Genomic DNA, 12,257 nt, shown 5'->3' with positions numbered 1-12,257 from the left:
GTAATATCCAATATCTACCCAAATTGCAGCACTGCCGCTGCCACATTGGGACAAGCTTTTATGTCTTGGGCACATTTTACAAGGAATAACGTAGCCAGAAGAAGGTCCTGGGATTTAGCGGATACGATCTTGGGAGGCATGCGGACTGGAATGAGGGTAGCAAACAGTGTAGACATAGAAGGCATGAGAGAGGTCACTCAACAATTAGGAACATTAGGGCAACAGAATGTGGGTGTAACGATTGGTGTCAGCACACAGAGAGAATCTGATTATTGATGATCTGCAGAATCATCAATAATAGAGATGTATACTTGATTATGGATGATCTGCAGAATCACCAACAGGGGCGTAACTAGAAATCACTGGGCCCCCCTGCGAATATTTGGATGGGCCCCCCCCCCCCCCCATAGGTGCCAAATAATCGTAATGGGGCAGCGTTTCACTGTAAATTAATTGTAAAGTGGGCAGCATTTTACCAGACAATCGTAATGTGGGCCAGAAAATCGTAATGTGGGCAGAGTTCACCAGAAAATCGTAATGTGGGCCTTTAGAAAATCATAATGTGGGCAGAGTTCACCAGAAAATCGTAATGTGGGCACCAGTCACCAGAAAATTGTAACGTGGACAGCATTCACCAGACAATCGTAATGTGGGCAGCGTTCACCAGAAAATCATAATGTGGGCAGAGTTCACCAGAAAATCATAATGTGGGCAGAGTTCACCAGAAAATCGTAATGTGGGCACCAGTCACCAGAAAATCGTAACGTGAGCAGCAGTCACCAGAAAATTGTAACGTGGACAGCATTCACCAGACAATTGTAATGTGGGCAGCGTTCACCAGAATATCGTAATGTGGGACAGAAAATCGTAATTTGGGCAGAGTTCACCAGAAAATCGCCATGTGGGCAGCAGTCACCAGAAAATCGCCATGTGGGCAGCAGTCACCAGAAAATCGCCATGTGGGCAGCAGTCACCAGAAAATCGCAATGTGGGAATCAGTCACCAGAAAATCCTAATGTGGGCAGCAGTCACCAGAATATCGTAATGTGGGCAGCAGTCACCAGAAAATCCTAATGTGGGCAGCAGTCACCAGAATATCATAATGTGGGCAGCACACACCAGAAAATCCTAATGTGGGCAGCAGTCACCATAAAATCCTTATGTGGGCAGCAGTCACCAGAAAATCGCAATGTGGGCAGCAGTCACCATAAAATCGCAATGTGGGCAACAGTCACCAGAAAATCGCAATGTGGGCAGCAGTCACCAGAAAATCCTAATGTGGGCAGCATACACCAGAAAATCGTAATGTGGGCAGCAGACACCTGAAAATCGTAATGTGGGCAGCAGACACCTGAAAATCGTAATGTGGGCAGCAGACACCTGAAAATCGTAATGTGGGCAGCAGACACCTGAAAATCGTAATGTGGGCAGCAGACACCTGAAAATCGTAATGTGGGCAGCAGGCACCTGAAAATCGTAATGTGGGCAGCAGACACCTGAAAATCGCAATGTGGGCAGCAGACACCAGAAAATCGTAATGTGGGCAGCAGACACCTGAAAATCGTAATGTGGGCAGCAGACACCAGAAAATCGTAATGTGGGCAGCAGACACCAGAAAATCCTAATGTGGGCAGCAGTCACCAGAAAATCGCAATGTGGGCAGCAGTGACCAGAAAATTGTAATGTGGGCAGCAGACACCAGAAAATCGCAATGTGGGCAGCAGACACCTGAAAATCGCAATGTGGGCAGCAGACACCTGAAAATCGTAATGTGGGCAGCAGACACCTGAAAATCACAATGTGGGCAGCAGACACCTGAAAATTGTAATGTGGGCAGCAGACACCTGAAAATCGTAATGTGGGCAGCAGACACCTGAAAATCACAATGTGGGCAGCAGTGACCAGAAAATCGTAATGTGGGCAGCAGACACCTGAAAATCACAATGTGGGTAGCAGTGACCAGAAAATCGTAATGTGGGCAGCAGACACCTGAAAATCACAATGTGGGTAGCAGTGACCAGAAAATCGTAATATGGGCAGCAGACACCTGAAAATCGTAATGTGGGCAGCAGACACCTGAAAATCCCCCTGCAGTGACGTCAGCGGCGGCGGGATACATACCTTCTTCCTTGCGTTCCATCGCCGCCTTCTCGCTCTCTAGCGGCTGACGTCACTTCCGCTTCCGGAAGTGACGTCAGCCGCTAGAGCGAGAAGGCGGCGATGGAACGCAAGGAAGAAGGTATGTATCCCGCCGCCGCTGCTGCCCGCTGCCCACACACATTCACTAGCTGGAGGGGGGCGCAGAGGGGAGAGCCCCGAGGTGAGGGAGAGGGGGGAACTTCCCCTCTCCCCGCCGACTGTGGGCAAGGCTTTCCCCTCATGCTGCCACCCCTCCAGCCCCCAAAAAACGGCCCCGAGCGGGCCCCAGGGGGGGGGGGGGGCGGGCCCCCCCCGCGGGCGCAGGCGCTGCAGGGCCTATTGCTACGCCCCTGATCACCAATAATACAAGTATGACTAACCTCTGGACACCTAATGAAGTGTAAGTGTTTGGTGTAACTGTAGGCTATCTCCCGTGAGGGGGGAGGCACAGGCAGCTCGGCCAGGAACCACCTGAGGGGCAGGTGGCCCTCGGCTGTGCAGGGACTATCTCCTTGAGAGAGGGAATAGAGAGAACCTGGCAACCAGTGATACTTGGTGATCAGATAATAGACTGTACTGCAGCCAGGGGACTCCAGAGGAGTAGAGGCCACTGGTTGCTAGCAGGTCGGACTCTCTGAGGAGCAGGAGTCCTAATAGCTAACTGACACTTGGTGGAATAGTGTCACAGCTAGTACAGATAGACTGAGCACTCAAGGGATGAGTGACAGCCTGGAGGGTCGGGCAGGACAGGTCGGCAACACACGAGCAGATAAGGTACAGAGACAGAAGGCTGATTCGGTAACCGGGTACAGGCAGAGTTTGGCAACAGGTAGGCAGATATGCAGAGGCACCGAATCAGAAAGCAAGAGAGAGGTCGACAGAGCAAATAGTCATAACAGATATAAAGCACAGTCCTAGTCTGGGGTGTGAGGTCCTTGGTCTCGACACCCAGGAACTAGCCTAAAGAATAACTCAGCAATGACACAGTAATCCTAAGCTTGGGTGTGAGGTCCTTGGTCTCAACACCCCAGAGCTGGTATAAAGTTTAACACGGTAATGACACAGTGATCCTAAGCTTGGGTGTGAGGTCCTTGGTCTCAACACCCCGGAACTGGTCTAAAGTATAACACAGCAATGACACAGTGATCCTAAGCTTGGGTGTGAAGTCCTTGGTCTCAACACCCCAGAACTGGTCTAAAGTATAACACAGCAATGACACAGTGATCCTAAGCTTGGGTGTGAGGTCCTTGGTCTCAACACCCCGGAACTGGTCTAAAGTATAACACAGCAGTAATCTGGCTAAGTGTGAATTCCCAGGTCCACCTGGTTCTAACACACTGTGGGATCTGGCTGAGGTCTGAGTGCTCACACGTAAGTATTCGCAATGGCAGACAACCAGAGACTGACCAGCAAGATCTATATATACTGCAGCGCTCCTCCATGCCGCCCTGCGCCACTCAGCCAATCAGTAACCGCACTGGGATCAGCTGATCGACCTGATCAGCTGATCCCTCTCCTACTGGCATAAAGGGCTTGCCTTTTAGCACGCGCACGTAGCTCTCCATCTATGTGCACTAGAAGGCCCAGGCAAACCAGACACATGCTGCTGTGCGGAAACCGCCGGTCTGAACGTGGAGACAGCCGCCCCGCTGCCAGACCGTGCGGCGGCATCTCCGCAATCCATTACAGTGGGTACCCAACATCATCTGAACATGTTTTTTTGGAACAGTTACCGCACAACACCTATAAAGTGCATGGGTACACTTAAAGTCACATTCAAGCAATTCTTCAGAAGATGATTGCACGTCATAGGGGTATGGCATGGGAAATAGCATGCCTGCCCATGCAGATCAAGTTAACAGCAGATTTTAAGATAATGGTTCAAGCCTTATCAGAAGGTAAAACTCTTACAACTGAGACTAAACAAGGATAGATTTATCAATTTTCCTGGGGAAGGATCTTTTGCATGGAGATGTCTGGGTGAACAGGGGGAAAGGGTGCCGTTTTTTATGCATGGCTACTACCGTGGTCCCACCGATAGAAGTACCCATGTCGTTTTCCCAGGGGTATCCCTGGAAACACCTGTGTCATCCACACGTCTTACACCATGACCCGAGAGGTCAACATTTTTTGGTGCTAGACGGAGAGGTAAAACAAGTAGACTCGTCTTCATGCTGGCAATTTTCAGATAAATACAAGTTTTTGCCAGGACAAGTCAGATTTAGTGATGGAGCAATGATGGCTCAATAGCCCAGAATGCACATTGGCCATTCAAAAGATCTACTCTGAAGCCAAACCAATATCTCCGGTGGCTAAAGGAAAAGTTTGTTTTTTTAAACATGAAATCGACGGACACATTCATGATACATTTTCATAATTGTTCGGACAAGGATGATCACACAAGGGCAAATTACTGTGTGAGTGGAGATTCCATATGGATCCAGTCATCAAGGTTTGACTATGTTATTTCTCAAATTGTTAAGAAAACTCTAAAGTTCAAAGCTCCACATGAAGTGCCAATTTTTAGAGCTATCACTCCACGTGACAGATGGGTACAGGTTTTTGACACAAGACCACACTTTGTTAAAGAGGTTAAACAAACATAACACTAAACTAGAGGTGATATTCCACCATGATCAAGGAGATCTTACAATGATTGAACACAAATATAATCAGGTGAGTTCCAGTCTGATCTGGTGGAAAAGGTTTCTGGTGATGTTCCAGGGACACTCAGACTCTGCATTTCAAAACTTTTTTCTGATGGGGAATACATTCATCTGCATCATTACACGGGTGAGTTTGTGTTTGAAATTGTGCAAACAAATAAACATGGTTAGAAGATTGGGGTCAAATACACAATCTCATAAGCCAATATTTTCAAACTAATCTACATCATACAAGGTTAGTTTTTACCAAACTTTTGACGGTAAATATGGGAAGCTGGGCTTCTAGGCTAAAATGCACCCAGGGCGAGGGTGTAAAAATTGTGCCCCGCCCCCGCCGTGGAGCCAAGTATACGTGTCCGCAGTATAGGTTAGCCAGGTCTAGTTGCACTCAGTATAGGTAGCCATGTATAGGTTGCCACAGTATAGGTAGCCAGGCATAGGTGCCCTAGTATAGTTAGCCGGCAATAGGTCCCCCCCAGTATAGGTAGCCAGCCATAGGTGCCCCAGTATAATTGCCCCCAGTATAGGTTAGCCAGGTAGGTACCTCCAGTATAGGTAGCCAGTATAGTTGCCCCCAGTATAGGTTAGATAGGCAGGTGCCCCCAGCATAGGTTAGATTAATAGTTGCCCCCAGTACAGGTTAGCTAGGTGGGTGTCTCCAATATAGGTAGCCAAAAAGAAAAATGAAGACCGGCACCATCCAGTAATTAAGCTCAGTGTTTAATTTAAAAAGACATCATGACATACAAAAACGACGTTTCGGAGGATAGACCTCCTTTCTCAAGTTCCTGTCAGTGTCTAAAATACATCATATCACATCCTCTTTATATACCTAACACCATAGAAAATTGACCAATCACATCTTTGATGTCGCCTGTGGCGACCAATCCCCTCTCATCTCGCTCACGCGGACCTGATGGGGAACTTTCATATGCGTACAAGAGGTGCGCACAAACTGAAGAACTTACCAGACAGCAGGGCGGAAGGACGCAACAAACGCCAAGCCAGCGTACTGCCGACCTATAGGAGAAGCTTCCCGTGATGACATAACATCAGGACACGCCCCTGGTGGAGGCGGATCTGATGGGAAACAGGATGCTCCCTCGGCGGCCACAAGAACCGCCCATAGGTCGCGCATGACGTACGCACATGGGGAGCTGTTACCCATTGCGTGTCATAGTACGCGTCAGTGACGGAAGTACGTCTTCCGCCCCACCGTCTGGACAAGAACTCAATGTCTTAACCAAGGTTACTAAATAGGGCGGAAGAACAGAAGTGGGACATCTAGTGTCAAAAGCATATAATACAAGTGTGTTAAACCATCAAGCTAAGCTATCATAAATCACACAAGTAATAAGTGCTGAAACTTAAGCAGTATAAAGAAAGGAATACATTTTCCTCCTCCAACTGACAATACAAACAATGCAATAGAATAAAAGCTTTTTTCTATGTAAGCCAACAGCATAAGTGCATATATGATAATTTTCAAAGGAAAGGAGTCATATCATATTCCCTGTTCATGCCTCTAGGCTCTAACGTATCTAATCTACGTATCCAATATGCTTCACGATACAACAATTTACGTAACCTGTCACCTCCTCTCCTCCCTGGTTGAATCTGTTCTATCATCTGAAACCTCAATTGGCTTGTGGTGTGTCCTGCTGCAATAAAATGAGATGGTACCGGTAATTCTACCTTTTTAGTTCTAATGGTACTTTTATGTGCTGTCAATCTATCTTTTACTCTCTGTGTAGTTAGGTATATAAAGAGGATGTGATATGATGTATTTTAGACACTGACAGGAACTTGAGAAAGGAGGTCTATCCTCCGAAACGTCGTTTTTGTATGTCATGATGTCTTTTTAAATTAAACACTGAGCTTAATTACTGGATGGTGCCGGTCTTCATTTTTCTTTTTGCTTCACTGGGTCCTGAGTGCTGCTGGACCTAAAGACCTGGCACATCGTTTTTGTTCTTTGGGGAGTGCTGTCCACTACAAAATTCCAATATAGGTAGCCAGAATAGTTGCCCCCAGCATAGGTTAGATAGGTAGGTGCCTCTAGTATAAGTTGGATAGGTAGGTTCGCCCTGTATAGGATAGATAGGTAGGAGCCCCCAGTACAGGTTAGAAAGGTAGGTGCCCCCAGTATAGGTTATATAGGTAGCTGCCCCCAGTGTAGGTTACATAGGTAGGTGTCCCCAGTATAGGCTAGATAGGTAGGTACCCCAGTATAGGCTAGATAGGTAGGTGCCCCCAGCATAGGTTAGATAGGTAGCTGCCTCCAGTGTAGGTTACGGTAGGTGCCCCAGTACAGGTTAGTTAGGTATACGCCCCCAGTATAGATTAGATAGGTATATGTCCCCAGTATAGATTAGCTAGGTATATGTTCCTCAGCATAGGTTACATATGTATATGCCCCCAGTATAGAGTAGATAGGTATATGCCCCCAGCATAGGATAGATAGGTATATGCCCCCAGTGTAGGTTAGATAGGTAAATGCCCCTAGTATAGATTAGATAGGTATATGCCCCCAGTATAGGCTAGATAGGTATATGCCCCAGTGCAGGGTAAATAAGTAGCAGCCCCCAGTATAGATTAGATAGGAAGCTGCCCCCCCCCCCATAATAGAGGGGGAGTCAGTCGCGGGTAGGGCGGCCCGAGCTCTCCCTCCCTTCCTCTCCTTGGCCACCCTCCATGCTCCCCCCTCCGCCGCAGACTGCAGAGTGAGCGCAGGGAAGCGCTGTATAGAGCAGCAACTCACCTCCCTGTGTTCCAATCGCCGATCACTTGCCGCTGGTCTTGTCCTCTGCACAGCCGCTGATACACACTTTACTTCCCGCTAAACAGCCCTTCCCTGCGCTCACTCTGCAGTCTGCAGCGGAGGGGGGAGCATGGAGGGCGGCCCGGGAGAGGAAGGGAGGGAGAGGTCGGGTCGCCCTCCCCGCGGCTGCGGCTCCCCCTCCATCACGGCGCCCCCCTTTCCCCAGCGCTCAGGGCGGCCGCACGGGCCGCACGGCCCTAGAAATAGGCCTGATGGGAAGTAGCTGATTGTTTAAAGATTTTTTTGGAAGACCCCTGGCACTGCTTCTTTGCTTTGTTAAAGGGACACTTAAGTAAAAAAAAATGAGTTTTACTCACCTGGGGCTTCCAATAGCCCCCTGCCGCTGTCTGGTGCCCTCGCCGTCTCCCTCCGATCCTCCTGGCCCCACCGGCAGCCACTTCCTGTTTCGGTGACAGGAGCTGACAGGCTGGGGACGCGAGTAATTCTACGCGTTCCTGGCCACAATAGCGCCATCTATACTGCTATAGCATATATCATATACTATATAGCAGCTTAGAGGGTGCTAATGTGTCTGGGAACGCGAAGAATCACTCGCGTCCCCAGCCTGTCAGCTCCTGTCACCGAAACAGTAAGTGGCTGCCGGTGGGGCCAGGAGGATCGAAGGGAGACGGCGAGGGCACCGGACAGCTGCAGGGGGCTATTGGAAGCCCTAGGTGAGTAAAACTCATTTTTTTTTTTACTTAAGTGTCCCTTTAAGTACAAAACAAGTTCCACTTTTCCACGAACATGCAAGTGTGCAAGTGATATGTATGTGACACGGATGCCGAGCAGATGGGCAATGGCGACCTAGAAGTCGTGCATCCCCAGAGAGCCAGGATAAAGGAGGCCGAGAGGTCTTGCTCTCTCTTCCAGGGGCAAACACCTGGATCAGAGGGAATGTGTGAGCACAAGCATGGAAACCTGAACTATGAAAACAGGCTCACAGGTACTGTCTAATCCATAGGTGAGAGATCTGCATATCAAGTCCTTTCATGGGGGGCTGTTGGAATTTGAGGATCATATTCTTGAATTCTGGGCCCTCATTCACTTTAGAGAACCTGTGTCAGTAAAAAGACAGTGGGCTTGATTCACAAAGCAGTGCTAACCTACTTAGCACGTCTAAAGTCTTTAGACGTGTTAACCAGGGTGCTAAGTAGGTTAGCACCTGATTTCTCAATCAGATCGCGCGCAAAGTTTTGCGCGCAAAGTTTTGCGTGCAAAGTTTTACATGCGCAAAGTCCTATGCGCGCGCTAAGTCCCATAGGCTTTAAAGAGAATCTGTACTCTAATATTCTTACAATAAAAAGCATACCATTCTATTCATTATTTTCTCCTGTGCCCCTCTGTGCTGTTTCTGCCACAATGCTGCAATCCTGGCTTGTAATTAACAGTTTTAGGCAGTGTTTACAAACAAACTAACCAGCTTCTAATAGGCTCAGCTAAGCATAGTGTATGAGTCATTCAGAGTATGCAGGGGGCCTGCAGAGGGTGTGTATCGCTTCTACCAATCACAAGCAGCCATGCACATTCCACACAATCAAGCTTTAGCCTGACAAACAGGACAGAGGAAAGATACATTGATTTATTACAGAGACAGTGCAGTTAGGAAAGACTGCAGTAAGCCAGAGCAGATTAGAACAGGCATAGGAACTTATAGGATAGAAGAACCAAGGCTGAAAAAATTGTTACAGAGTCTCTTTAATGGGCCCTTAGCGCAGAGCGCCCTGTGCTCTGTGCAGTGTGCGCGTAAAGTTTTACGCGCATAAAGTTTTGCGCGCGAAAAGCTGGTTTAGACGTGCTAAGGGGGTTTTCACAGGCGTGCTAACATTTATCACCGCTTTGTGAATCAAGCCCAGTGTCTCGTCACCACGGCAGGTGCGGTGACTTGGCTCTGAACATGATGGTACAGGTTTACAGTCAAACCTTTAAATGACATTTCTAGAGAAGCACAATACTGAAAGTATTGTGCAAACGGGCCGACTGCAGCGAAGGAAAAACATCGGCTTTGTTATGATTTGAGAGGAAAACAATTCCATTCTTAAAAACAGGTCACTGGAAAATCCCATTTTTTTTTGCATTTGCAGTAAAAATTGTGTAGTTTATGACATCACAGGCTCAGGCCCGCCAATTACAGGCCTAGCATGTGATGCACAGCGAACTCCAACCCCTTTGGGGTGGGATCCAGCGGTAACCCTTGGCAGGCTGGTTTATAAGAGGCTGCCTGGCCAAGAGTTGCCACTTGTAACTACTTTTAACTTCCTGCTACTTCTTTTTACTGCCTCTTCTTCTTGCTTCACTACACTTGTACATATGCTGAATTGGTCTTAGGGTAATGTAACAGACTGTTCTTGAGATGAACCTAAAGCAGGTACTAGACCTGTTTTAAGAGGCCATGAAACGCAAGACGAACTCTAGATTCCTGCTTTGCTAAGGCACAGTTAAAGACACATGACTGCATTTCTGCTGTGTGCTTGTATTGCCAAATACATTTATTAAACTTTGAAGACGTCCATGTTCTCCTCCATGGTCCGCTGATGCTGTGAGAATGTCAGGTTATTGCAGTTCCTGTGATATGGTCCCGAGCGGTTTGTAACCCATAGCAACCACCAATTACATTTCAACATACATTACATAAAACATTTTTTTATATGTTTGTTTTAGCTGCTGCCGCGGTGACGAGAGGTGCGGTGACTTGGCTCTGAACATGATGGTACAGGTTTACAGTCAAACCTTTAAAACGCCTGGCATGTGTATGTACATGTTGATCAGGTAGTGTAAGGGTTAGGCTCGGTTCACACTGACAGATCAAACGCCGCATTTACCGCACCGCAAACAACCGTAAAGAGCATTAGTGATAACCTCAGGTGAGCCAATCATTTGTTTTACTAGTTGACACCCTCAGTACCTAAATGTTGGTCCTCTTGGTGGCAATCTTTGTGTAGTAGTGTGTAGTGGTCACCGTGCTTGTGCGCATGTTTGTGGGAGTGCAGGCGATGGTGGTTTTTCAGCCCCTATGGTTGGGCTGAGGTAGTTCAATGACAGTAAATTGACCAATAAGAAATTGATTCTGCGGTGTCGGCCCAGTGTTGGCCTAGTAGGCTTTATTGATCACATGAGGTAACCATAAAAAATGGTTTTGATTAAACTTATACAGCAGATCGAATTTAGTCTGTCCACAATGAAGCAACGACCTTATCGTCTTGGGTGTGCCCACACCCCAATATAGTTCTTTGCTTAATTGAGAAACGTAAGCCCTTTCACCATGACAAGGTAACAAACACAAAGGGGAATTGACATGTACATGCTTAATTTTTGTTGTTGCAGGCAGCCACTGTGTAGCATCAGAGGCCAGAAAAAAGTGGAATGTACATGCCTGAAAAATTAGGTTTTTTTGCAGCCTTTGCTGTAGCAGTGGTCTGAAAAATTCAGGATTTGCCGGTATAAAATGTTTCCCAAAAAAGTGTTGGACAATAAGATTGAGAACATGTGCCATGCAGGGCACATCTATTACTTTGCCCAATTTCAGCGTTGCCAACAGACTGCTTCTGTTGTCACACACCACTTTTCCGATCTCCAGTTGTTGAGGGGTAAGCCACTTATCGACCTGTGACTTCAGAGCTGATAGGAGTACTTGTCCGGTGTGACTCTACGATTTCAGGCAAGGCATTTGAAGACCAGGTATCAGTGGTCATATGGACTCTTGCCCCAACACTGTGTGCCAGAGATGCGGTGACTTAGATCTGCACATCACTGTGCAGGTTTGGTATTTTCGGAGAAAAAGAAAAAGGAGGAAAAGAAAAAAAGGCGGGTACCTTCCTCTGTGGTGCCCCAATTGCTACAATTTTTTAAATGCCTCAGAGTCCACCAGATGGTGTTGTAAAAGCTGGCAGACTAAGAGTTCCAACAAGCCTCTTACGTTCAAACTTGTCCTTTTACAGAAACTTGACTGTGGGAAGATGCCCAGGAACTGGTCAAGGTGAAAGGTGGAGTGGAGGATGATTGGGAAGGAACAAGGAGAGCAGAGGTAGAGGTGAAGAAGCTGAACCAGGAGGATAGTGGCTTTGAGTTTGTGGGCTGCTTATGTTCATGTGTTGATCCCATTGTCGTTTGATATGGGAGATCATGTGCCTTCGCAAAACAGTTGTACCTAGGTGGGATTTTGCCTTCCCATGACTCAAAATCTTATGGCACAGGTTGCAAATGGCATTGCTATTGTCAGAGGCACAGGGCCGGGGCTACCATTAAGGCAAAGGAGGCAGCTGCCCCAGGGCCCCAGAGCTTGTAGGGGCCCCCAGTGACTACAAGAGGAAAAAAAATTTCAAATCGGCCTTATAGTTTTTGAGAAAATCGATTATAAAGTTTCAAAGGAAAAAAAACACATCCTGCCGACTTTAATGGTTAATAGCAAATCCACCTTAAATGCTAGAAACCCTAAATTTGCAGGATATGTTAATGAGATCATTAGTAATAAGAGGAAAAAACAATTTTTCAAAAAGACCTTATAGTTTTTGAAAATTGATTTTAAAGTTTAGAAGGAAAAAAGTATAGTTTTAAATACAGTAAATGTAACTTTTAGTAGCAAACCTAACGGTAGTGTAATTTTACATGCATCAAACGAAAGCGCAATACAT

Source organism: Hyperolius riggenbachi, chromosome 5 (assembly GCF_040937935.1).
Source record: "Hyperolius riggenbachi isolate aHypRig1 chromosome 5, aHypRig1.pri, whole genome shotgun sequence".
In the NCBI taxonomy this organism is placed as follows: domain Eukaryota; kingdom Metazoa; phylum Chordata; class Amphibia; order Anura; family Hyperoliidae; genus Hyperolius; species Hyperolius riggenbachi.
This window is presented reverse-complemented; position numbering follows the sequence as displayed.